The sequence below is a fragment of the Lissotriton vulgaris genome, chromosome 1_1 (assembly GCF_964263255.1).
Source record: "Lissotriton vulgaris chromosome 1_1, aLisVul1.2, whole genome shotgun sequence".
In the NCBI taxonomy this organism is placed as follows: Eukaryota; Metazoa; Chordata; class Amphibia; order Caudata; family Salamandridae; genus Lissotriton; species Lissotriton vulgaris.
The window spans coordinates 883,044,929-883,072,824 of NC_141685.1; the positions used below are offsets into that span (position 1 = coordinate 883,044,929).

The following is a 27,896-nucleotide window of genomic DNA, read 5'->3' on the forward strand; positions in this document are numbered from 1 at the left end:
CCCTGATGTCTGTTCCTGCTCCCCGGTGTCTGTCCCTGCTCCCTGGTGTCTGTCCCTGTCCCTGGTGTCTGTCCCTGCTCCACAGTGTCTGTTCCTGCTCCCTGATGTCTGTTCCTGCCCTGGTGTCTGTCCCTACTCCCCGGTGTCTGTCCCTGCTTCCCGGTGACCGTCCCTGGTGTCTGTCCCTACTCCCTGGTGTCTGTCCCTGCTCCCCGGTGTCTGTCCCTGCTCCCCGGTGTCTGTCCCTGCTTCCCGGTGTCTGTCCCTGCTTCCCGGTGTCTGTCCCTGCTCCCTGGTGTCTGTCCCTGCTCCCTGATGTCTGTTCCTGCTCCCTGATTTCTGTCCCTGCTCCCTGGTGTCCGTCCCTGGTGTCCGTCCCTGCTCACTGGTGTCTGTCCCTGCTCCCTGATGTCTGTTCCTGCTCCCCGGTGTCTGTCCCTGCTCCCTGGTGTCTGTCCCTGTCCCTGGTGTCTGTCCCTGCTCCACAGTGTCTGTTCCTGCTCCCTGATGTCTGTTCCTGCCCTGGTGTCTGTCCCTGCTCCCTGGTGTCCGTCCCTGGTGTCCGTCCCTGCTCACTGGTGTCTGTCCCTGCTCCCTGATGTCTGTTCCTGCTCCCCGGTGTCTGTCCCTGCTCCCTGGTGTCTGTCCCTGTCCCTGGTGTCTGTCCCTGCTCCACAGTGTCTGTTCCTGCTCCCTGATGTCTGTTCCTGCCCTGGTGTCTGTCCCTGCTCCCTGGTGTCCGTCCCTGGTGTCTGTCCCTACTCCCCGGTGTCTGTCCCTGCTTCCCGGTGTCCGTCCCTGGTGTCTATCCCTACTCCCTGGTGTCTGTCCCTGCTCCCCGGTGTCTGTCCCTGCTCCCCGGTGTCTGTCCCTGCTTCCCGGTGTCTGTCCCTGCTTCCCGGTGTCTGTCCCTGCTTCCCGGTGTCTGTCCCTGCTCCCTGGTGTCTGTCCCTGCTCCCTGGTGTCTGTCCCTGCTCCCTGATGTCTGTTCCTGCTCCCTGATTTCTGTCCCTGCTCCCTGGTGTCCGTCCCTGGTGTCCGTCCCTGCTCACTGGTGTCTGTCCCTGCTCCCTGATGTCTGTTCCTGCTCCCCGGTGTCTGTCCCTGCTCCCTGGTGTCTGTCCCTGCTCCCTGGTGTCTGTCCCTGTCCCTGGTGTCTGTCCCTGCTCCACAGTGTCTGTTCCTGCTCCCTGATGTCTGTTCCTGCCCTGGTGTCTGTCCCTGCTCCCTGGTGTCCGTCCCTGGTGTCCGTCCCTGCTCACTGGTGTCTGTCCCTGCTCCCTGATGTCTGTTCCTGCTCCCCGGTGTCTGTCCCTGCTCCCTGGTGTCTGTCCCTGTCCCTGGTGTCTGTCCCTGCTCCACAGTGTCTGTTCCTGCTCCCTGATGTCTGTTCCTGCCCTGGTGTCTGTCCCTGCTCCCTGGTGTCCGTCCCTGGTGTCTGTCCCTACTCCCCGGTGTCTGTCCCTGCTTCCCGGTGTCTGTCCCTACTCCCTGGTGTCTGTCCCTGCTCCCCGGTGTCTGTCCCTGCTCCCCGGTGTCTGTCCCTGCTTCCCGGTGTCTGTCCCTGCTTCCCGGTGTCTGTCCCTGCTCCCTGGTGTCTGTCCCTGCTCCCTGATGTCTGTTCCTGCTCCCTGATTTCTGTCCCTGCTCCCTGGTGTCCGTCCCTGGTGTCCGTCCCTGCTCACTGGTGTCTGTCCCTGCTCCCTGATGTCTGTTCCTGCTCCCCGGTGTCTGTCCCTGCTCCCTGGTGTCTGTCCCTGTCCCTGGTGTCTGTCCCTGGTGTCTGTTCCTGTGTCTGGTGTCTGTCCCTGCTCGCTGGTGTCTGTCCCTGCTCCACAGTGTCTGTCCCTGCTCCCTGGTGTCCGTCCCTGATGTCTGTCCCTGCTCCCCGGTGTCTGTCCCTGCTCCCCGGTGTCTGTCCCTGCTCCCCGGTGTCTGTCCCTGCTCCCCGGTGTCTGTCCCTGCTCCCTGATATCTGTTCCTGCTCCCTGATGTCTGTTCCTGCTCCCTGGTGTCCGTCCCTGGTGTCCGTCCCTGCTCACTGGTGTCTGTCCCTGCTCCCTGATGTCTGTTCCTGCTCCCCGGTGTCTGTCCCTGCTCCCTGGTGTCTGTCCCTGCTCCCTGGTGTCTGTCCCTGTCCCTGGTGTCTGTCCCTGCTCCCTGGTGTCTGTTCCTGTGTCTGGTGTCTGTCCCTGCTCCCTGGTGTCTGTCCCTGGTTTTAGTTCGGTTGTTAACCGAGGCCTTTCCATTTTTACTAAAATGATATATATATATATATATATATATATATACTATTTTTATAAGGACTTTCAACCTGCTCTCTTCACAATGGCCTGTTATGTTTGTCATTCGCATTTTATTACGCACACTATCCTGTAAAACATGGATCAATGTGGGTCAGCACGTTTTACCATTTCAAAAATATTTTTGAAGGCCCAGGTGTTTCTCCAGCAATAACTTTTTCAAAAATCTTGTTAATTTTTACTGTCCGTGTGAGTTACATTCAGTCGTCTGTGTTTTCGTCTATACTAATGGTCTTGATGATCGTTCCTCTCCCTTACAGGACAGGAGAGCTGGAGGAAGGCAACGCAACAAAAAGGATCACAAACAGCCCCTCAGTAGTGCACAATGACGATTCTTACAAGGCACAGCTGCGGGGCTGATTGTAGGTCCTTTGCATTTGTATTCGTGTTAATTGCAGCGCACGGGGGGGGGGGCTACAATTAACATTAATACAAAAGGTTCACAATCAGCACGCAGCTGTGCAGTGTTAGAAAAGGAATGCAGAGGAATGGTGAGTGTCAAACACAGCGTGTGCTAAAGCACACGCTGTGTTTGAGACTGCTTTTTTTTTTTTTCAAACTCCCGCAACGAGGAAATGGCACTTTTTCGCGCCGCTCGCATTTTAAAAGCGGCGCCGCTAACGGTGTTGCTGGAGTGCGCGGTAAATTCAGCAACCTGCGCGCTCAGGGTGACTTCTCTGCGCGCGCGCTCACCCGCGCAGCTTGTTGGGAACAGTGCTCATAACCCCCTCCTCCGTTTATCCCTGTCTTCGCCCCTCTTCCTTCTTCCTTATCATATTATTTTCTTCCTCCTCTCCTTTCCTCCCTCGTCTTCCCCGCTCTTTCTTGCTTCCTTGGTTCCTCCGTTCCTGTGTGTCCAGCCCCCTCTCCCTGGCACCTCTGACCTTTCCTGCTGCTTCCCGACCACCCTGACAGTCGGGAGCTGGTGCCTGTGGGTGCAGAGTCTGGCTCGGCGTGATTTATGCCATTGGTATAACAGCAGACACACTGCAGTCCATCACTGCAGTCCCCCCCTGATTAAAATTCAGCTCCGGCCCCGACTGCAGCACTCCACAAATGGAATATTCTACATAATTTCCGAAAATGCTTGTTTTTCTTGTTTAAAAAGTGACCTTGTGTGATGTAACTAGTGTTTATTTAAAGCGCTGCAATACCTTCCGATAGAGTTCGCGCTAAATAAAAGTGCAGAAAAAACACAAAACAAATCGAACGCTTTAAAGCAAGAAAGGAACACCTCGGTGGGTGAATCACCCAGCTGGTGTCACAAGGCCCCCATAGGCAGAGCGGATGTTTCTTTCCATCCTCACCTCTGCTGATTATGTAGAGGCTACCAGGCCTTACAGTGACACCTCGTCACCCAGAATACCCTCGGCACCCTCTCCAATCTCACACCTCAGCAAAGAGCCTTTGATCAGCATTAAACAGGCGAGTGCTCCCCCCTGGGGCGCTACCTCCGGGCATAAAACACCACCTTGAGTGTACCCCTTCTTTGAGGTAGACAGTACCACATAGGAGAGGTGCAAAATAAGTGTATAATCTTGTTGTAAGCCTTTATTACTGCAAGACATAATCAGGGTTTCTTTGCTACAACAGCTTGAATTATATACAACACTACATTGGGCGCTAAAAACTGGAAAAATTCACATTGGAATGTTTAGAACTCCAACTGCTCAAAATTACTCAAAACATAACCATGAACAAATCAATTTACACTGGAAGAATACTGAAGCATTTGCTGTGCGTAATATACTAAAAAAACAAAACATAAAACCGGTTTGCCCATAGGCAATTAAAACAGAAGTGGAATGCATGCAGGGTGAACGAACTGCTCAACTTTGCGGAAAATTGTTCTTTAAGTCCACCAATGCAGTGTGCTAAAGTGTTTGGTCTTTCAGGGCAGTTTCTCAACTAGTTTTCATCAGTGGTGGTTAAGTCCCCAGAGTAATCATTTGGGTCAGCAGCATCATCCGCATCTGCACTTTCTGCCTCCACATTATCTGCTCCTCATTTTCATCGTTTTCACCATCAATGTCCTCCTTTTCGTTTTGCTCATTGTCTTCATCATTCGCATCAGTTGTTTCCTCAACTACCGATTCTCCTGTTTGTTCAACGATTTCAAAGGGATTCTCACCCTAAAAGTAAACACAAGTTTTAAACCATCTTTAGCAAAATTTTGCAGAACAAATGCACACTAACTAGTACAAAAGTAACAGAAAAAGTCTTGTGTACAGTGCAAGTAAAGAACTCAGATTTCAGATCACAAAAAAGCAGAAAGAATGTATTATTAGAAAAGGCATCTTACAACGGGGAGAACATATGCAGGACTTCTAAATTTTAGAGTATGTCCAGACAGGCCATAGGATGGAAAAATCCATGCCATGTCTATGAACGCCCATGAGCTCTGAGGAGTCCTTGTACAGAGGGGGCGGTGACTGGAATATTGAGGGTGGGCATCACATTTCCAAGAAATTAATTTCCTGCGAAACTACAATTTTTTTTGGGTGAAACTCAGTACGGAAGAAGTGTTATTTGCAAAGCTGAGGAAGGAGTAAACAGATCTGAACATTCAATATGCAGTGTGAGCCCTGGAGGCAGGAAGGGTGGAAGTGCATCCACAGCATTACAGGCTGCAAGCTAATTGTTGATGGTCATTAACTTATCAGTTTGCAGCATGTGTACCTGTTTGATTTAATTAATGATTTTATTTAATTTGTATAGCTCTTGAATCACCCCCAGGGGGGTATCTCAGCGCTTGGAAGCACAGCATAGGTCATGGGTACTCACAAACGTTCTCTCAGGGGCCAAATTTACACTGTGGTTTGTGTCCGAGGGCCGCACCAGTGGGGGCGGGGTCAGTGGGGGAGGTGGCAGGGCTAGAGCAACAAAAAAATACACAACTGACCATGAGGTTGATCACTGGTCCCTGCAGCGGACACCTTCGTCCACTGAGCCACCAGACCCGGGATACACACATCTCTTGCTCTCTCTTTGTCTCCCTCCCTCACTCTCCCTACCTCTCCCATACTCTGTTCCCCTCCCTCTGTCTTCCTCCCCCTGTCTCCCTTTCCCTCTCTCACTCCCTCCCCCCTTTCCCTCTCACTCCCTCACTGTCCCTTTCCCTCTCTCACTCCCTCACTCGGTCTCCCTTTCCCTCACTCACTCCCTTTCCCTCCCTTCCTTTCCCTCTCACTGTCTCCCTTTCCCCCTGTCACTCCCTCACTCTGTCACTCCTTTTCCCTCCTTTCCCTCCCTTTCCCACTCTCACTCCCTCACTCTGTCAGGGCAGTTTTCAGGAGTCTTCTGAATTTAAGATGGTCCAAACACTGTCTTAGGGCCAGCTGTAGTTGATTCCAGATGAAGGGTGCGAGAAGGACTTGCCTCCGGGTCTAGCCTTTTTTATGTTGGGGCTTTTGAGGAGCGATTGGGAGCTGGCGCGCAGAGTCCGAGCCGGGTAATAGCGGCGAAGTTTCTCTACTACATCGGGAGGGCCATTGCCCCAGATAGCTTTGTGTGTGAGACAGCAGATCTAGAATTTCACGCGCTGTCGTATTGGCAGCCAGTGTAGCTGATGAGGGAGGGGAGAGGAAGCTGATCTGGGGGGAGCATTCAGAACCGTGCAGGCGGCTGTGTTCAGTATCATTTGCAATTGGTTTAAGGAGGACTCATTTGCTGCGATCAATAGGGCGTTGCAATAGTCCAGCTTGCTTGGTATCAGGGCCTGTGTTAGGGTTTTCCTTGTTGTGTCGGGGAGATAAGTAAAATCTTTCCTTAGTAAGCCATGGGTGTGGAAGCAGGATTAGACTGTGTGAGTAACGTGTTTCTTCATGTTTAGGGACTGTTGAAGGTGAACACAGAGGTTTTTGACTGTGGTTGCCGGGGTCGGGGGTGTGCCTAGTTCTGGGGGCCACCAGGAAGGTGACCAGAGGAGGGGGCATCTCCAAAGAGCAGAACCTCAGTTTTTGCAGCGTTCAGCTGAAGGAAATTGCTTTCCATCCAGTGAGATTTCCAGCATTCCTAAAGAGAAGGTAGATTGGGCAGAATGAGAAGTTTTATTGAAAGAGAACGTAAGCTGTTGATGCTTTTATGCCTGTGGCTGAAGGGTTACCCATGTGTGGTGTGAAATTCGCTTTTAAGTAGAACTGCAGAATGGCCATATTTCTGGTTGAATACAAGACTGCAACAGAAATATACTTACTAGAAATACCAATAAAGAATTTGCTGGATTACATTTATATTTAAAGCAGACATCTCCAACGGATAGCTCTGAATCTACTGGCAGCTCACCAATACCCTGGAAGATTGGGGGTTTGACAGTGTGAAAACACGAGTCAGGATACAGGTATCCTGAACCTATAGGACACATGGGGGGACCCCCTCATGGGCAATTGCTTTTTTTAAAAAACCTATTAAAATTATAAGTGCTAACTTTTCTATGGTTGTGTGGGTAAAAATGAAACTAACGTCCCTGGAACCTTTGGCATTTTCAGTGGGTTGTAAAACGTTTTTTTTTTTTTTTTTTTTTTGGTGTAAGACATTTATTCTGTATTAAAGAGACAAATGATGTACACTGCGTCACGCCAACAACCCGGAGGCAGGCCGCTATCAGGTATACAATGCACAAGGGACAGTAAAACAGTCCGAGGGCTATCGTCCAGCCGGAGCTGGCACTCCCAGTGATATATATAAAACAGTAGTAACGTGGTCGTGAGCAGTACAACACCTGCGCATAAGTGATCTTACTTTTCGCTCAGTGTCGCAGACATGCAGATGTATCAGGAAGCAACCAGGTCGCCTTGGAGCGAACAGCGGTCAATAACCCGCCGCGGCGGCCAGTAGGAAGGATACGTCCAGCAGCACTGTTTTCTCCCAACATACCCCCCCAACAGTCAAAAAAACTAAAACAGCAAACTGCGGTGCAAGTACATAGAATTGCTATGCAACATATCATCCGTCCTTAGGGCTGCGCGGACCTGTGCTGGAGTGTCATGAGTAAAGGCGAGTCGCGATAAGGGTGATGGTGTGGCGATTGCCACCTCCTCCACATGTAGGCGAGAGAATAAAAAAAAGGGGGGAGGAAGGGGGGGAGGGGGGGGAGAGGAGGAGGATAAGTGGGGCTATTCGCCGAGGTCTGGGGCCGCAGGAGGGTCTGAGGGGATAGGGTCAGCGGCATATGCAGGGCCAATGGGGTTGCATGGCTAGGGCGTGTGACAATACAGGGCAGGTCCGCACTACCTCAGGGCTGACAAGCAACAAGCATTCAATCACGTAATGAACACAGTCAGCCCATATCATCTGAAACACCTGAATCCGGTGATCTCCCCAGGGTGTCCGAGCCCTCACGTTCTCTAGCCCACTGTATGAACGGGTCCCAGATATCAATAGGTCTGGAAGCGGTGGGCATAGTCTCCCAGTAGTGTGTCAGTTGTGTATGGCCATATGTTACATCTCTAATCCACCCCGTGAATGAGGGGAGAGCCCTCCTACCCCAATGTAGCGCGATCTGTCGTTTGGCATAGAGAAGGAGTAGGGCATGTAGCTTCCTGTCGCAGGGTTCAGTGTCTTTAACATAACCTAGCAAACCCAGGAGAGGAGTTGGTGTATCATTCCTATGCGTAATTTGATTTATGGCTGTAAAAACCTCCGACCAGTATGAATCCAGTTTGGGGCAGCTCCACGCCACGTGGAGAAAGGACGCATCTTCCCCTCCGCATTTCCAGCAGGAGGCATCTGCGCGGATGCCCATTCGGTGTAACAATGTCGGCGTGCGGTAATAGCGGTGTAGGAACTTGAAATGTATGAGCCGCAGTCGATAGTTCGGAGACAGTGCCGTGAGTTGCTTACAGCAGTACTCCCAGATGTCATCCGTTAGCTGATCAGTCAGATCCGCGGCCCATGCCTGTTTGGCCATGGCCTCAGTGATCGGTGCCTGCTCCTGCATGCAGTTATATAGTCTCGATACCAGCTTTTTGGGGGAAGGCCGTGAAAGCAGATTCTGGAGGGCGTCTAGTGTGCATGGCTCCTCTGGGAAGTGGGGTCCTATCTTTTTGCAGGATTCACGGAGGGAATGGTACAGTAGCGTGTCCGCGAAAGATTCTGGCAGGACATCCTCGTTCGTGTCCATCTCGACGAAGGTACCATCCGGATATAAATCAGCGAATGTGTGCAGCCCTTTTCCCCGGATCGTGAGGACGTCTCCCCTGGCGGTGAGACAAGGCAGCATCGGGTTACCCCGAAGGGGGATGGCCGGAGCATAAAGCAAAGAGAGACCCGCTCTCTTCTGCAGTTCACGCCAAGCCCAGCGGATCATCTCCACGGTATCCACTTCTCGCGACGGGCAGGAGACCTTACCGTATAGAGCCACTCGCAGCGGCAAAGGGGCGACCACGGCCAGTTCAACCGCCACATGCGGTTGATAGGGAGTAGGGAAGGCCCAGAAGTGCAGAAATTGCGCTTGGGCGCAGAGGGAGTAAAGCCTCAGATCAGGAGCACCGAGACCTCCTTGTCGGAGCGGTAGTGTGAGTAGGTCCCAGGAGACTCTCGCTTGCCCACCAGCCCACACCAATTTCAGCAATAGTGAGCGAACACGAGCGTGAAAGTGTGCTGTCATTGGTAGCGGTACGTTCACAAACAAATATAAGAATTTGGGGAGAACCACCATTTTTGCTAAGGCTATCCTTGCGACTAGGGAAAGGGGCAGTTTGTTCCAGACCTCAATTTTCCCCTCCAGCCAGTCTACCGCCCTCCCGAAATTTAGTGTCCACAACTCCTGCACATCCCGACTGACCCAGACTCCCAAATACTTAACAGCGTCCGTCTCCCACCTCAAAGGGTAGTCCGGAGCCGGGCGATTAGTCTCGTCCGTCAAGGGGAAGGCAACCGATTTAGACCAGTTAATGGACACTCCTGCTAGGCCCTCAAATCTCACGAATTCCCGAAGTAGTGGATTCATGTTGTCCTTGGGATTGATGATGTATAGGGTGACATCATCCGCGTATAACGAGATTAGTAAGCTCCGAGAGCTAAATCCGATGCCCCTTGCAGTGTGGTGTTGTCTTATCCGAGCCACAAGCGGCTCCATTGCAATGGCAAAGAGGAGGGGTGACAGAGGGCATCCCTGCCTTGTCCCCCTGGAGACTCGGAAGGGCTTAGACACGAGACCGTTGACACTCACCCTAGCTCTAGGTTCCGTGTACAGTAGTTTAATCAAGGTCATGAAGTTTTGGCTAAAGCCCATCCGTTCCAAAACTTTAAACAGATAAGGCCACTCTAAGGAGTCAAATGCCTTGGTGGCGTCAAGGAACACCACCGCCGCCTGTACAGATGGATGCAAGTAGTGGAGAACAGAAAAAATGGTTCTGAGGTTATGTGATGTTGCGCGGCCCGGGATAAACCCCGACTGATCAGGGAGTGCAATCATAGGCAGCATAGGCTGCAATCGATCCGCAATTACCTTAGCGTAGATTTTAGCATCGACGTTTATCAGAGAAAGGGGCCTATAGGAATCTAGGTGTAGCTCGTCTTTATCAGGTTTAAGGAGTGTTAATTATTAGGGCTTCCCGCATGGAGTCTGGTAGGGAATTCAATTCGAGGGCCTCAACAAACACTGTATGCAGTTTCGGCGCCAACTCATCCACATAGGTTTTATAGAAGGCTGTTGTCAGGCCATCTGGGCCAGGGGCTTTGTTGGCCGGCATGCTTTTTATCACCTGGGCTATGTCCTGGACCGTGACAGTGAGGTCCATGTATTGTCGGTGGTTATTGTTAAACCATACGAGAGCTATGGAATCCAAAAAGGCTTGCAAAGTGGGCGGTATCGTGGGCTGCCTGGAGGTGTAGAGGGAGGCATAGAAATCCGCGAAGGCGCCTAGTACTGCCTCTTGGCCCATCGCGAGGTTCCCGGCCTTGTCATATATGGTGTGGATGTAATTGGATTGTGTGCAAGGAGTTATCAACCTAGCTAGTGTTCTGCTCGGCCTGTCCCCCTCCCCATATCTCCCCATATCTGCGTGCTTCTGCCCGTTTTCCCAGGAACCGTACTTCCCTCTCCGCTTCCTCATTAAAAGCTAGCAGCTTGGTTTTCAGAGCCCCAGCTATCTCCAATGATGGGTCAGCACTAAAGGCAGCGTCTAGGTCTCTCAGTTCCCCCTCCAGCTTAGCTAACGTGTCCCTTATGGCACGCAGGACTCCCGCCTTCCGTGCTATGCACTGACCTCTGATCACAGCCTTAAAGGCGTCCCATTCTATGGCCTCAGATGAGACTGATCCAGTATTTTCGGCAAAATAATGGACTATGTCGTCTCTAATTTCTTCTACAAATACTGGGTCCGTGAGCGCGTGTGGTGGGAGGCGCCATGTGAATGGTCTGTAAATAGCGTTTGGGGGTCGCAGCTCCAATCCGCATGGGGCGTGATCTGACAGCGACCTGGCCAGTATATCAACCTTTGTCACCCACGTTGCAACCTCCGGAGACACCAGCCAGAAGTCTAATCTGGACCAGGTAGCCTTGTGGCAAGTGTAGCAAGTACCCACTTTGGCATCTGGGTGCCTGGCTCTCCACACATCAGAAAGCATACCCTCCTTCATCACATCTAAGACTGCCTTTTGCGCTCTATGATGTGTCGGCTTGCTTACGCCTCTACGGTCCATTTCATCATTCAGTACAATATTGAAATCACCTCCCAACACAACTGACCCACAGTCCAGTAATGTAATTTCCGCCCAAACCCCTCTGAAGAAATCTGGGTCGTCCACATTTGGACCATACACTGCAGCTAGTACAATAGGCCGCCCCTGCAAGGAACCGTGTAATAAGACATATCTCCCCTCCACATCAAGCACGCGAGAATGTTCCCGCCAATCCAACCCCCTGCGTATGAGTACAGCAACACCCCTCGCATAATTTGAATAGATAGCAGAGTAAACATGAGCCCATCTGGAATTCTTCAACCTGGGCGAGGGGGTCGAGTTAAGATGAGTCTCCTGTAGGAAGCAAATGTCTACATTATGCCTTGACAATATGCCATGCATTAAACGAGCTTTCTTGTAATCTCCTAGGCCTCTAATGTTCCAAGTCCAAAGTTTAATCCCTCCCATCGAGCAGGTGTAGAAGAGACTGTTTTATCTCCGATCGCCCCCACCCCCCATAGCAGGAAGGTCGCCCACACATCATGACAATCAACACAATGCGCAAACAGGTAGTCCAAATTAGCCGTACATTGCACCAGATAATAACTAGAACTTGTAACGTCAAAAACCCCCCCCCACCACCCACCACCCTCATCAACCCCCCAATCAGGTCGTGAAAGAACCCAAAAGAAAGCACGCAGGGCGTGCGAAACCCCCAACATCAGCGATAGTGGGAAGCACCCCATGAGGCGTGGTGCGCCCAGCGTACACCCCCGTATGCACGGGGTGGCTACTAACAAATGTTTGACCTCCTGGTGACCAGCGGAACTCCCATCCCAGGGTCCACGAAACACGTCAGTTAACCACAGCCACAAAGAGAGCATGGAGCCAGCAGCCTCAGTTTGACGCCCAAGGGCGCCTCAGCGACTTACCACCATTTACTCAGTTCAGACGCAATACCTGCGCGCCCAAGGGAAACCAGGCGTCCCCTCGAGACTCGAAGGGGGGCGAAGGTGCAGCTGTGCAGTTCAAGTCTCCGGCCAAGTGTAGAGCTCAAATGGCGAGACTGCCCAGTTTTGCTGTGTAGCTGCAGCGTGAAAGGCAAGACAGCACCAAGGCACAAAATGGCGGGCACCGGAGTTCAAGTAGTGAGGCAGTGCGGTAGTGTGCCGACTAATTAGGCTGCAGGGCCAGTAGTGCAATGGAGACCCGGGGACCCGGGCAGCAGGGAGCAGCAGCGTTCAACCGGCACACAGTTCACAACAACGGTCAGCAGCCGATATGTCAGGAGTAATGGCTTTGCGGGCGGGTTCAGGCCGGACTTCGCCCCTCCTCAGCTCCGCATTGCTTCTGCCCTATCCCTCATGTGCCGCTCACCAATGGTGTCCCTGTCACCCAGCGAAGTCCCCGGTTCCCGGATCGCTTACCACAGCTCCGGGTGCAGACTCACGTTTAGCGCGGCGCCCCTTCTGGAGTCCCGGTCGGAGCAGGGGCGGTCTTCTTTCACCGCGGTGCCCAGGATCACAGCAGTCAGTCCCCAACAACTGCGCGATCGGGACTCACCAGTGCCTCGGACGGTCACAGCTTCCTCCCCGACACAGTTATCTGCTACAGCACGGCGGGTCCCCGGGTCTCTGGAGGCCCACTCAGCCGGGTCTGGCTCCTCTGGAATGCGGCTCCACCGGCGCAGCCTCGGCCCAGGCCTCGGGGGGGATGGATGCGGGCGGGCCACGGGCGCCTGCTCTGGGCACCAGGTTCAGGCAGAAAAGGGAAAGGCTGGTTCCGTCTGAACTCAACAGGAGGCAGTTCAGAGAGCAGCCGCTGGGCGGCGCGCCTGGCGTTTACAAGAGAGCGCCAACCTGCCAACCACTCCCAAAAGACAATGAGGCATTGCCCTGGCTGCCGTAGCCTGCCAGGGAGAAGAGCGCAGAAGAGCATGGCAGGCAGGGGGTGCACAATAATCGAGTGAAAGCCACAGACGTATGCCAGCTGCACCCTGGCCATCAGACCCCATCTCTGCCCGCCAGCGACATAATCTTCGAACTTCGCCCTCTGGTAGCAGCGCACACACCCAGTCTACCCAGCCCGTCATCATCCCAGGCTGTGCGCCTCACCCATCGGTGCCAGCTAAACGAAAACTGTTTAACCGGACCACACATACCCTGTCGTCGGACCTACCCTCTGGTGCCAGCCACACAGTGGCGGCTGAATGGCACCGGCTAGACTTGGAACCGCATTCTCCCTTACGAGCCAATCTCTAGAGATAGATAGAGGTAGGGCGATAGATAGAGGGAGGGAGGGCGATAGATAGATAGGAGGGCGATAGATAGAAGGAGGGCAATAACAGACAGATGTCCCTTCCAATGGCTAGCCTCCATTTATGGAGCTAGCCAATGGAAGAGCAGGCGGGACAAAGCACCCATACTGCTAAACAAAAGGTTTCGCCTGCGCGATCGCTGCTGCGCAGCAGATCGCCAGGCGAAACCTAAAAACCAGAAGCTGTCTATCTAGAAACATACCTTTTTTTGACCGCATTGCCATTTGATCCAGGTTTTCTCAATTTAGGTTTTTTGCCGACAAACGCCCCTCCAACAGGTTTATTAAGCGATTGCATCATCTTTCTTTTCATCCATCTTCCAGCAGGCCCACCAAATACCGCCATAATCCTGCAAATTGATAACATAAAATTAGCAGAGAGTATGCAGATAAGGCAAGTTACATGGTGTGCAAAAATGTGTTAACAGTTTTATAATAATGGCAGGCATAATCCAAGAACCAATGTTGGGTGGTCAAGGAATTCGTAGGCTAAGCAGCAGTTGTTGCCATTCTGGTAGGTGTAGATACTTCTTGGCTACAATTATGAAAACTGCAGTAAGGACACTGCTGTACAGGTTTTCATTTGCATTAGTGAGTTGAGAAATAAAGAAGATAAAATGCTTATAAATATGTGTGTGGTTGGGTCTGGTAGCGCGTGTGGTTTGGTTGTGTGTGGTGTGGTTGTGTGTGAGAGAACAGGGAGTTAGAGAAGAAGGCGGGGTGAAAGAACAGCAGATCAGCACGTGAGAAGACAAGAGAACAGGGAGTTAGAGGAGGAGGCGGGGTGGAAGAGAGCAGCAGTTCAGCACGTGAGAAGACAAGAGAACAGGGAGTTAGAGAAGGAGGCAGGGTGGAAGAGAGCAGCAGATCAGCACGTGAGAAGAGAAGAGAACAGGGCGATAAATAGAGGGAGGGCGATAGATAGAGGGAGGGAGGGCGATAGATAGAGGGAGGGAGGGCGATAGATAGAGTAAGGGAGGGGCGATAGAGTAAGGGAGGGGCGATAGAGTAAGGGAGGGGCGATAGAGTAAGGGAGGGGCGATAGAGTAAGGGAGGGGCGATAGAGTAAGGGAGGGGCGATAGAGTAAGGGAGGGGCAATAGAGTAAGGGAGGGCAATAGAGTAAGGGAGGGCAATAGAGTAAGGGAGGGCAATAGAGTAAGGGAGGGCAATAGAGTAAGGGAGGGCAATAGAGTAAGGGAGGGCAATAGATAGACAGATAGATAGATAGAGGGAGGGTGATAGATAGAGAGGGAGGGCGATAGATAGAGAGGGAGGGCGATAGATAGAGCGAGGGAGGGCGATAGATTGAGGGAGGGAGTGCGAGAGATAGAGAGAGGGAGGGCGATAGATAGAGAGAGGGAGGGCGATAGATAGAGAGAGGGAGGGCGATAGATAGAGAGAGGGAGGGCGATAGATCGAGAGAGGGAGGGCGATAGATAGAGAGAGGGAGGGCGATAGATAGAGAGAGGGAGGGCGATAGATAGAGAGAGGGAGGGCGATAGATAGATAGAGGGAGGGTGATAGATAGATGGAGGGAGGGTGATAGATAGAGGGAGGGAAGGCGAGAGATAGAGGGAGGGAAGGCGAGAGATAGAGGGAGGGAAGGCGAGAGATAGAGGGAGGGAAGGCGATAGATAGAGGGAGGGCGATAGATAGAGGGAGGGAAAGCGATAGATAGAGAGAGGGAAGGCGATAGATAGAGAGAGGGAAGGCGATAGATAGAGAGAGGGAGGGCGATAGATAGAGGGAGTGCGATAGATAGAGGGAGTGCGATAGATAGAGGGAGTGCGATAGATAGAGGGAGTGCGATAGATAGAGGGAGGGAGGGCGATAGATAGAGGGAGGGAGGGCGATAGATAGAGAAAGGGAGGGCGATAGATAGAGAGAGGGAGGGCGATAGATAGAGAGAGGGAGGGCGATAGATAGAGGGAGGGCGATAGATAGAGAGAGGGAGGGCGATAGATAGAGAGAGGGAGGGCGATAGATAGAGAGAGGGAGGGCGATAGATAGAGAGAGGGAGTGCGAGAGATTGAGGGAGGGAGTGCGAGAGATAGAGGGAGGGAAGGCGATAGATAGAGGGAGGGAAGGCGATAGATAGAGGGAGGGCGATAGATAGATAGAGGGAGGGCGATAGATAGAGGGAGGGAAGGTGATAGATAGAGAGAGGGAAGGCGATAGATAGAGAGAGGGAAGGCGATAGATAGAGAGAGGGAGGGCGATACATAGAGGGAGGGAAGGCGATAGATAGAGGGAGGGAAGGCGATAGATAGAGAGAGGGAAGGCGATAGATAGAGAGAGGGAAGGCGATAGATAGAGAGAGGGAGGGCGATAGATAGAGGGAGTGCGATAGATAGAGGGAGTGCGATAGATAGAGGGAGTGCGATAGATAGATTGAGGGAGGGAGTGCGATAGATAGATTGAGGGAGGGAGTGCGAGAGATTGAGGGAGTGCGATAGATTGAGGGAGGGAGTGCGAGAGATTGAGGGAGGGAGTGCGAGAGATTGAGGGAGGGAGTGCGAGAGATAGAGGGAGGGAGTGCGAGAGATAGAGGGAGGGAGTGCGAGAGATAGAGGGAGGGAAGTCGAGAGATAGAGGGAGGGAAGGCGATAGATAGAGGGAGGGCGATAGATAGAGGGAGGGAGTGCGAGAGATAGAGGGAGGGAAGTCGAGAGATAGAGGGAGGGAAGGCGATAGATAGAGGGAGGGCGATAGATAGAGGGAGGGAAAGCGATAGATAGAGAGAGGGAAGGCGATAGATAGAGAGAGGGAGGGCGATAGATAGAGGGAGGGAAGGCGATAGATAGAGAGAGGGAAGGCGATAGATAGAGAGAGGGAGGGCGATAGATAGAGGGAGGGAAGGCGATAGATAGAGAGAGGGAGTGCGATAGAGAGAGGGAGTGCGATAGATAGAGGGAGGGAGTGCGAGAGATAGAGGGAGGGAGTGCGAGAGATAGAGGGAGGGAAGGCGAGAGATAGAGGGAGGGAAGGCGATAGATAGAGGGAGGGCGATAGATAGAGGGAGGGAAAGCGATAGATAGAGAGAGGGAAGGCGATAGATAGAGAGAGGGAAGGCGATAGATAGAGAGAGGGAGGGCGATAGATAGAGAGAGGGAGTGCGATAGATAGAGGGAGTGCGATAGATAGAGGGAGTGCGATAGATAGAGGGAGTGCGATAGATAGAGAGAGGGAGGGCGATAGATAGAGAGAGGGAGGGAGTGCGAGAGATTGAGGGAGTGCGATAGATTGAGGGAGGGAGTGCGAGAGATTGAGGGAGGGAGTGCGAGAGATTGAGGGAGGGAGTGCGAGAGATAGAGGGAGGGAGTGCGAGAGATAGAGGGAGGGAGTGCGAGAGATAGAGGGAGGGAAGTCGAGAGATAGAGGGAGGGAAGGCGATAGATAGAGGGAGGGCGATAGATAGAGGGAGGGAGTGCGAGAGATAGAGGGAGGGAAGTCGAGAGATAGAGGGAGGGAAGGCGATAGATAGAGGGAGGGCGATAGATAGAGGGAGGGAAAGCGATAGATAGAGAGAGGGAAGGCGATAGATAGAGAGAGGGAGGGCGATAGATAGAGGGAGGGAAGGCGATAGATAGAGAGAGGGAAGGCGATAGATAGAGAGAGGGAGGGCGATAGATAGAGGGAGGGAAGGCGATAGATAGAGAGAGGGAGTGCGATAGAGAGAGGGAGTGCGATAGATAGAGGGAGGGAGTGCGAGAGATAGAGGGAGGGAGTGCGAGAGATAGAGGGAGGGAAGGCGAGAGATAGAGGGAGGGAAGGCGATAGATAGAGGGAGGGCGATAGATAGAGGGAGGGAAAGCGATAGATAGAGAGAGGGAAGGCGATAGATAGAGAGAGGGAAGGCGATAGATAGAGAGAGGGAGGGCGATAGATAGAGAGAGGGAGTGCGATAGATAGAGGGAGTGCGATAGATAGAGGGAGTGCGATAGATAGAGAGAGGGAGGGCGATAGATAGAGAGAGGGAGGGCGATAGATAGAGAGAGGGAGGGCGATAGATAGAGAGAGGGAGGGCGATAGATAGAGAGAGGGAGGGCGATAGATAGAGAGAGGGAGGGCGATAGAGAGAGGGAGGGCGATAGATAGAGAGAGGGAGGGCGATAGATAGAGAGAGGGAGGGCGATAGATAGAGAGAGGGAGGGCGATAGATAGAGAGAGGGAGGGCGATAGATAGAGAGAGGGAGGGCGATAGATAGAGAGAGGGAGGGCGATAGATAGAGAGAGGGAGTGCGAGAGATAGAGGGAGGGAAGGCGATAGATAGAGGGAGGGAAGGCGATAGATAGAGGGAGGGCGATAGATAGAGGGAGGGCGATAGATAGATAGAGGGAGGGAAGGCGATAGATAGAGGGAGGGAAGGCGATAGATAGAGGGAGGGAGGGCGATAGATAGAGAGAGGGAAGGCGATAGATAGAGAGAGGGAGGGCGATAGATAGAGAGAGGGAGGGCGATAGATAGAGGGAGGGAGGGAGTGCGATAGATAGATTGAGGGAGGGAGTGCGAGAGATTGAGGGAGTGCGATAGATTGAGGGAGGGAGTGCGAGAGATTGAGGGAGGGAGTGCGAGAGATAGAGGGAGGGAGTGCGAGAGATAGAGGGAGGGAGTGCGAGAGATAGAGGGAGGGAAGTCGAGAGATAGAGGGAGGGAAGGCGATAGATAGAGGGAGGGCGATAGATAGAGGGAGGGAGTGCGAGAGATAGAGGGAGGGAAGTCGAGAGATAGAGGGAGGGAAGGCGATAGATAGAGGGAGGGCGATAGATAGAGGGAGGGAAAGCGATAGATAGAGAGAGGGAAGGCGATAGATAGAGAGAGGGAGGGCGATAGATAGAGAGAGGGAAGGCGATAGATAGAGAGAGGGAAGGCGATAGATAGAGAGAGGGAGGGCGATAGATAGAGAGAGGGAGGGCGATAGATAGAGGGAGGGAAGGCGATAGATAGAGAGAGGGAGTGCGATAGAGAGAGGGAGTGCGATAGATAGAGGGAGGGAGTGCGATAGATAGAGGGAGGGAGTGCGAGAGATAGAGGGAGGGAAGGCGAGAGATAGAGGGAGGGAAGGCGATAGATAGAGGGAGGGCGATAGAGGGAGGGAAAGCGATAGATAGAGAGAGGGAAGGCGATAGATAGAGAGAGGGAAGGCGATAGATAGAGAGAGGGAGGGCGATAGATAGAGAGAGGGAGGGCGATAGATAGAGGGAGTGCGATAGATAGAGGGAGTGCGATAGATAGAGGGAGTGCGATAGATAGAGAGAGGGAGGGCGATAGATAGAGAGAGGGAGGGCGATAGATAGAGAGAGGGAGGGCGATAGATAGAGAGAGGGAGGGTGATAGATAGAGGGAGGGAAGGCGATAGATAGAGGGAGGGAGTGCGATAGATAGACGGAGTGTGATAGATAGAGGGAGTGCGATAGATAGAGGGAGGGAGGGCGATAGATAGAGAGAGGGAGGGCGATAGATAGAGAGAGGGAGGGCGATAGATAGAGAGAGGGAGGGCGATAGATAGAGAGAGGGAGGGCGATAGAGAGAGGGAGTGCGAGAGATTGAGGGAGGGAGTGCGAGAGATAGAGGGAGGGAGTGCGAGAGATAGAGGGAGGGAAGGCGATAGATAGAGGGAGGGAAGGCGATAGATAGAGGGAGGGCGATAGATAGAGGGAGGGCGATAGATAGAGGGAGGGAAAGCGATAGATAGAGAGAGGGAAGGCGATAGATAGAGAGAGGGAGGGCGATAGATAGAGAGAGGGAGGGCGATAGATAGAGAGAGGGAGGGCGATAGATAGAGAGAGGGAGGGCGATAGATAGAGAGAGGGAGGGCGATAGATAGAGGGAGTGCGATAGATAGAGGGAGTGCGATAGATAGAGGGAGGGAAGGCGATAGATAGAGGGAGGGAGTGCGATAGATAGAGGGAGTGCGATAGATAGAGGGAGGGAGGGAGGACGAGAGATTGAGGGAGGGAGTGCGAGAGATTGAGGGAGGGAGTGCGAGAGATAGAGGGAGGGAAGGCGATAGATAGAGGGAGGGCGATAGATAGAGGGAGGGAAGGCGATAGATAGAGGGAGGGAGTGCGATAGATAGAGGGAGTGCGATAGATAGAGGGAGGGAGGGAGGACGAGAGATTGAGGGAGGGAGTGCGAGAGATTGAGGGAGGGAGTGCGAGAGATTGAGGGAGGGAGTGCAAGAGATTGAGGGAGGGAGTGCGAGAGATAGAGGGAGGGAGTGCGAGAGATAGAGGGAGGGAGTGCGAGAGATAGAGGGAGGGAAGGCGATAGAGGGAGGGAAGGCGATAGATAGAGGGAGGGAAGGCGATAGATAGAGGGAGGGCGATAGATAGATAGAGGGAGGGCGATAGATAGAGGGAGGGAGGGCGATAGATAGAGGGAGGGAGTGCGATAGATAGATGGAGTGCGATAGATAGATAGAGGGAGGGAGTGCGATAGATAGATTGAGGGAGTGCGATAGATCGAGGGAGGGAGTGCGAGAGATTGAGGGAGGGAGTGCGAGAGATAGACGGAGGGAGTGCGAGAGATAGACGGAGGGGGTGCGAGAGATAGAGGGAGGGAAGGCGATAGATAGAGGGAGGGAAGGCGATAGATAGAGGGAGGGCGATAGATAGATAGAGGGAGGGCGATAGATAGAGGGAGGGAAGGCGATAGATAGAGGGAGGGAGTGCGATAGATAGACGGAGTGCGATAGATAGAGGGAGGGCGATAGATAGAGAGAGGGAGGGCGATAGATAGAGAGAGGGAGGGCGATAGATAGAGAGAGGGAGGGCGATAGATAGAGGGAGGGCGATAGATAGAGGGAGGGCGATAGATAGAGGGAGGGCGATAGATAGAGGGAGGGCGATAGATAGAGGGAGGGCGATAGATAGAGGGAGGGCGAGAGATAGATTGAGGGAGTGCGAGAGATAGATTGAGGGAGTGCGAGAGATAGATTGAGGGAGTGCGAGAGATAGAGGGAGGGAGTGCGAGAGATAGAGGGAGGGAGTGCGAGAGATAGATTGGAGGGCAATAACAGACAGATGTCCCTTTCAATGGCTAGCCTCCATTTATGGAGCTAGCCAATGGAAGAGCAGGCGGGACAAAGCACCCATACTGCTAAACAAAAGTTTTCGCCTGCTCGAACACTGCTATGCAGCGGATCGCCAGGCGAAACCTAAAAAACAGAAGCTGTCTATCTAGAAACATACCTTCTTTGACCGCATTGCCATTTGATCCAGGTTTTCTCAATTTAGGTTTTTTGCCAACAAACGCCCCTCCAATGGGTTTATTAAGCGATTGCATCATCTTTCTTTTCATCCACCTTCCAGCAGGCCCACCAAATACCAGACTTTTCTGGTAGTCGACAACAATTCCAGGTCTCTGAATACCGCCATAATCCTGCAAATTGATAACATAAAATTAGCAGAGAGTATGCAGATAAGGCAAGTTACATGGTGTGCAAAAATGTGTTAACAGTTTTATAATAATGGCAGGCATAATCCAAGAACCAATGTTGGGTGGTCAAGGAATTCGTAGGCTAAGCAGCAGTTGTTGCCATTCTGGTAGGTGTAGATACTTCTTGGGTACAATTATGAAAACTGCAGCAAGGACATTGCTGTACAGGTTTTCATTTGCATTAGTGAGTTGAGAAATAAAGAAGATAAAATGCTTATAAACATGTGTGTGGTTGGGTCTGGTTGTGCGTGTGGTTTGGTTGTGTGTGGTGTGGTTGTGTGTGAGAGAACAGGGAGTTAGAGAAGGAGGCGGGGTGAAAGAACAGCAGATCAGCACAGTAAAAGAACAGGGAGTTAAAGAAGGAGGTGGGGTGGAAGAGAGCAGCAGATCAGCACGTGAGAAGAGAACAGGGCGATAAATAGAGGGAGGGCGATAGATAGAGTGAGGGCGATAGATAAGATAGGGAAGGAGGGCGATAGAGTAAGGGAGGACTTTATTTTTCTGACACCGAATCCGACATTGAATTTCCTGCCACCCCTGGGGACGGGAGCGATTAAGGTACACATGAAAACACCCAGCGAGCGGACCGTTCTGTTCCTTCATCCAGACCTGCAGGCGCAAGGCGCAGACTACCTGTCGTTCCAACCCATGACGGGGCGAGACCGGTGGACATTAGCAGGACCGGCAGACTGTTAGGACCGCCAGCTAAACTTAAGGACTACATTTGTGGATAGTGGAACCTTATGTTCTCTATCTGTTTCTACTGTTCCCATCACCCCCAAAGGAGGGGGATGTGTTGTGTTTATAATACTTGTGTCCCTCCTAGGACACCTTACTAGACGTGCTTCCCAGTGTCCCTGCGAGGACACCGTTTAGCAGTGAGGTCACCAGCTGATAACTGTCACATATGACAGTTACCAGCTGATCGCCGAGCTGACTGCCGCTTCGCTCCATGTTAGGAGCAAACGTGTTGGTCGGAATAAAGAAGTTAAGAACACTCAATAGTTTTGTATTCTTAACACACTTTGCCAGGGCCGGTTCTGGTTCCCAGTCCGGCCCTGCAAGAGCATCGCCAATACCTGCTTAAAATATGCACTAGATGCAGTGGAAACATCAGACCGACATTATGATAGGAATCACTGAGAGAGCTATGCCTCGTTAAGAATTTCAGGTTTTAAGTTCTTAGGCGCTAGGTGGTACACTGGTGAATGGCCGCCATTAAGTTAGGCTCTCACCGTCCGGAGATCTAAATCCAGCATTTATCCTTTCAAATCGGAGTATGCTTGCTTTGTCATGGGCAGGAGAGCATCAGAGCAGTACCACCGTTGAGGAGTATGTATCCTCCTGGGAGCGAGAATGTCTGGGCAATAGTACTATCGAAGAGTATGCAGCCTGCTAGTGGGAGAACATCTGGTACTACTGCTATTGACGAGTGTGCAATTTAATGGGCAGGGGCATGTTCTCGCAGTACCACCATTGAAGAGTATACATCTGTTAAGGTGGGACAGCATCTGAGCAGTATAAATCCTCATGGACACGAGAGCAGTAACAGGGTACCACGGGTGGTTATGCGTGTGTCCCTCCCCAATCCCACTTGCATCGCTACTATTTTCTTGAATGTCTCCCCAATTCCTAGGTATTATAAGTTGAAAGCAGTAGAGGTGGGATCAAATGCCTCCTTTAAAAAACAGAGCAAATGCTCATTAACCACATCAGATGAGACTTGCCTTTTTAATATGCAAATCTTTACCCATGTGGACAGCAGACTCCTTAATCCAAGTATATGCAGGGACAGATGGACAGTGACCTGGGCATGACCTGGGCAGCCCTCTGGGCCTGGTAGATGGACCAAGGGCTGAGTGGAGCATTATCGGGGAGTGTTTATATCAGGGAGGGATGTAAGAAATGGCGACAGGCTCAGTGGTTCTCGCAAGGTACTAAAATGGATGGCCTTGCAACCGACCGAGCAAAGAGACTTATGATTGACTGAGGAGCAGAGTGTGGACCCTAATACCCTGGTCTTCATTGCTTGAATTTGCTCGCGAGAAAGAGTGGCCGAATCGTGTCACTCATAATTACACTGAAATTAAAAAAAATTCACACATAAGCATTCTGAAACTTGGCATCTATCTGATGTAAATATTATTTCTCTCTGGTCTCACAGTCGTCCCTGGCATCCCAAATTCGAAGGCGAATTGCGACGCGATATCACAGAGAAGAAGGTGGTGGCCTCTGTCTGATGTCGTCGTAGGTATTGTGTTTCACCACTGCGGCGCACGCACGGTCTCCGCGACCTCAGTCCACTCCCTGGAGGGCGCGTGACCGCGCTGTGATGAGTCAGAGAGCAGGTGCCTTTCTCTTGAGCTTCAATTGCAACACCGTTCACCGCTCAGATTCCATATCATTTACCGCCCGCCTTGTAGCAGTAGCTCTTCGTTTATAGAAGATCTCAAAGACTTCATCAGCGACCAATACTCTCAAAGTGACAATCAGACCATCGTGGGTGACTTCAATCTCCACTGGGGCGCACCACAAGACTCCTCTGCGAACTCACTGGCCACCTTCCTCTCGGCAAATGATCTTATCCAACACTGCACTGAACCAACCCACTCTAAGGGCGCAATCCTGGACCTTGTTATTTCTAAAGCAGGCATGCTTTCTACTACTACCCCTATTCATGTAGATTGGTCTGACCACCACCTCATCCCATTCTCTCTTCAACTTTCACACTCTATAACTCTTGGCCAACCCAAGAGGGCCATCTCCTGGTTCTGTGATGCCAAAAACATTGATGTCGGTCCCCTCTGTGAATCAGCTTTGCTTTCACTTCCAAGGCTAGACCCGAACATAGCTGTTGACGATCTCACCTCCCAATGCCTCACAGTTCTTGAAGCTGAAATTAATAACGTCGCTCCACTCAAAAGCAAAAGGATAAGGCCCACTCCCTCAGCACCTAGGTTCAACAAATCTCTTTATGAGGAAAGGAAGCAGCTAAGATTCCTGGAGAAGCAATGGAGGCAATTGCCTTCCACTGACAATTTAGCCTTGCTTCGCACAGCAAGATCCAAATACCACAAGCACATCTTCCTTGAGAAAGCGACGCACTTCAAAACCCTCCTTGATTCCGCCAAAAATAGACCCAAAAAACTATTCGATCTCATCAAGACTCCGAGCTGCTCTCCCCCAACCTCCAAGGTGGAGGATTCTACAAAGAGAGCAGCGGATTTCGCTACTTTCTTCGATGGAAAGGTGAAATCACTTGTGGATCAGGTTGCTCATCCTACACCTCCAGAGGAGCGCAAATCCTTAGCCATTTGGCAGAGCTTTGACCCCATATCTGAAGATGCCCTTCTCAAATGCATACGCGAAACAAAGCCCTCCAACCACTCGCTTGACCCTATCCCCAGTGCCATTGCCTTTGACTTCTATGCCCATTCCCTCCCCTGTTGGACCACTCTGATCAACCTCTCCCTCTGGCAAGGCTCCCTTCCTGTCCCCTTCAAAACTGGGCAGGTCAACCCTCTGCTGAAAAAGCCCACTGCTGATGCGAATGACCTCAATAACTACCGCCCCATCACTAACCTTCCCTTTCTTGCAAAGATAGCGGAAAGATGTGTAGCCAAACAACTCTCTCGTCATATCAAGGACAATGATCTTCTTGACAATTGTCAGTCCGGCTTCATCCAAAACTGCAGCACTGAAACAGCCCTACTGCAAGTGGTTGATGATGCGCTGAGGATACTCGACTCAGGGGGGTCCTGTCTGCTAATTCTCCTTGACCTCTCCGCAGCCTTCGACACTGTTAATCACAACACCCTCCTCAATATTCTTCAACAGAGAATGGGCATGGAGGGCACTGTGCTTAAATGGTTTGCATCCTTCCTCTCTGACAGATCTCAAATGATCAAAATAGCGAACAGTCTTTCGTCTCCTGTGGCGGTGGGTCAAGGTGTTCCCCAAGGCTCTATACTTGCACCCACACTGTTCAATCTCTACTTAGAACCACTGGGAAACCTCCTAAGCAAATCCGGGATTCACTATCATCTCTATGCAGATGACACTCAACTCTACCTCAAGGTTGCCTCCACTCATGATCTCTCCATCCTAAAATCTACTCTTGACTCCATTCAAAACTGGATGTCAACTCATCAACTGATTCTGAATCCCTCCAAAACTGAATTCCTCCTCTTCTCCTCCTCACTCTCTCCTCCCCCGGTTCAATCATGGATGGATCAGATGAATCTACTAAACAACAAACCCATCATTGTCGACAGCGCAAAATCTCTTGGTGTCATTCTAGACAAAAAACTCAATCTAACTCCCCACATCAATTCTATTGCAAAATCTGCTCGCTACCAACTGCGCCTTCTTTGGGGAATCCGTCGCTTCTTCCCGGAGCAGGACCTTATAACCCTGGTGCAATCGCTGGTCCTCTCCAGACTAGACTACTGCAATTCTCTTGTTACTGGCCTCCCCAAATCTCACCTGTCCCCACTTAAGTCTGTCTTCCATTCAGCAGCTCGTTTCATCTATGGGGCCAAAAGAAGCGATCACATCACACCGTTGTTATCCACCCTCCGCTGGCTTCCCTTCGAGGCTAGAGCTATCTACAAGACCGCTTGTATCACCCACAAAGCCTTGCACTCCTCCTCTCCCCGCTACCTGGTGAATAAACTGAAACTCTCTGGAGGCTGTAGACCTTCACGCAATGCCGAGAATCTACTGCTTGAACCTCCCACTTTCAAGAAGGAAAGAACAATGGCCCAATCCTTTTCAGGCAACGCAGTGAGAATCTGGAACTCGTTTCCGCCTGAGCTCCGGACCACCGCCTCCTCCCAGGCCTTCAAAAGGGACCTCAAAGTTCTCCTCCTCCAGAGACACCTCCAAAAGTAATTCACGTCCTCTTGCTATTCGGAGGAAGACTTCCCACTACTGATATTTTTTACTTTCCATGACCATGGGAGTGCCTTCCCAGTGTTTTCCTGTGGTGGGAGTGTCTGCCTTTTTGCAGTATTCTCCATGTACTTGTGTTCGGTGCCCTTTTGTAACATGCACACAACACTTTGCCCTTGTAACCCACGGTTGCTACCTCTCACATGTTTTTACCTTTGATACTTGCACAAGTGCCACCTTGCCTACGTAACGCCTGTTCTTGTGCCTAGCACTTATTGCAGTATAATACCTCAAATTATACTCTGTTTTCTCTTATAACTGCCCACTTGTCACTTTTCCTCTTGTGCACTTTTGACTACCTCATGTATTTTTGGTTGCTCACAATTTTTACTACCTCAAGTATTTTGTTTGCTCACAATTGTCACTATTACCTTTACTACCTCATGTATTTTTGGTTGCTCACAATTTTTACTACCTCAAGTATTTTGTTTGCTCACAATTGTCATTATTACCTTTACTACCTCATGTATTTTTGGTTGCTCACAATTTTTACTACCTCATGTTTTTTGTTTGCTCACAATTGTCACTATTACCTTATGTAAGTAACGTATGTTTTAGTAATCTGCTCTTCTGTAATGTTTCTCATTATGTTTCATTTCTGTTCCCAATGTGAAGCGCTCTGACGCCTCCGGGTAAAGTCCGCGCTATGTAAAAATGCATAAATAAATGTAGGACATCTAAGTAACTAGCTCCGCACCCCCGCACCACCCTAGTGACGCCACTGTGGCGTCTTCCCACGGAGCGCGACCTGCGAGCCTGTCGGATCTGCCACCCACGAGAGGCACCCCCGCACCACCCTAGTGACGCCACTGTGGCGTCTTCCCACGGAGCGCGACCTGCGAGCCTGTTGGATCTGCCACCCACGAGAGGCCGCGGCACTGCCTAGGGAAACGGGCCGCATAAGTACAAGGCCTGGAGGGGAGACCATCCTTACCTAGGCTGCCGCATTCACGGAGGAGCGTCCACCTCCTGGCAACGTAGAAAATGAATGTGCGCATGCGCATGTGCGCACAAACCTTAATGTGCGCATGCGCATGTGCGCACAAACCGGGGGTGCAGTCCCTGATGGGCGGGGTATTGAAACGTCATAAAAATTAATGTGCGCATGCGCACCATTGGTGCGCATGCGCACAATGACAGGGGGGGCGCTCAATCATGGGAGCAGCGGATTATAGAACACCGGCCTCGCTCCTCTGACTGAAGAGAAACAATGTATGTTGATACTTTGTTTCTCTTCAGTCAGAGGGAGGGGGCGAGGGGCTCCGAGCAGGCCGCAGGCTGCACCTGCTTCAGTCAAGACAAGACGGAGAGAGGCTGCTTCAGCAAGCCTCTCTCACAGCCCTCAGAAGAGCTGAGGGGGGCCGGGGCCCCCTTTATTTAATGAAGGGAGTGAGGCCCCCCTGCACTGCGGGGGCGTTTGTTACGCCCCTTCTGTGTACTCTACGCAAATTTAAGGCTGTGTTCCTATGTGGCATGGATTGATCGGGGTGTACTAGGTCCGCTAATCACTTTTACCAAACGGTTCGCCAGGAGCTTGCCTAAGATCTTGGGCTCAGCATTTAGAAGAGAGATGGGCCTATATGAGACTCAGTCCGTTCTAGCCTTTCCCTCTTTGTGAATCGTGACAATAGTAGCTATCCTTTGCTCCAATGGCAGCATTCCTATTTCTCTGGATTCTTCAAACATTGCTTTTAAGTAGGGTGCAAGTTTTTCTGGTCTGAGTTTATAAAGCTCGATGGGAAGCCCGTTTGGGTCCAGTGCCTTCCCGGAGTTCATCGAACGGATTGCTTGGGCAATCTCTTCCGTTGCAAGGGGGCTAGCCATATAGTCTCGGTTCTCAGGGGAGAGACAGGGGAGCTTGATTTCGCGAGTAGTTCCTGGGAGTCCGCCTCCAAATGAGGGGAGACCGACATATAGACTGCCTGAAAGTGATCTGCAATTCTGTCCACTATCTCCTGTGGTTCTGTAATTGGGGCTCCCCCCTCTATTCTGAGCACCTGAATAAGGCGTCTCGCCCATTCCCTCCTGTACAGCCATGCAATAAGTTTCCCGGCCTTATCTCCCAGGTCATAGAGTCTACCCTGTTGTACCCTGTTGTTCCCTGCTAAGGGCTTTGGCCTTGTCCGAAACCAGGGTCTTGTAGTCGTGTTGCTTCAGGCTTAACAAATGAAGTTTATCCGGAGTTATACCCAATTCCAAGTCACCTTCCAGCCTGTAAATTTCAGCCTCAAGATCGACTTCTTTATGCTTATCCTT

General features: G+C 51.7%; 1 protein-coding gene and 1 long non-coding RNA gene across 2 annotated transcripts in view; one reads left to right on the forward strand and one right to left on the reverse strand.

The window, feature by feature from the left end:
* The window catches only part of SLC25A38 (solute carrier family 25 member 38), a 325,193-nt gene that overhangs the window by 40,789 nt on the left and 256,508 nt on the right, over positions 1 to 27,896 (forward strand). The window lies entirely within an intron of this gene.
* On the reverse strand, positions 4,186 to 26,618 carry LOC147748094 (uncharacterized). The gene is made up of 3 exons (XR_015308586.1): positions 26,575 to 26,618; positions 20,441 to 20,630; positions 4,186 to 4,435 (listed from the first exon to the last, which is right to left on the reverse strand). It is a non-coding gene; the product is annotated as an uncharacterized LOC147748094 (long non-coding RNA).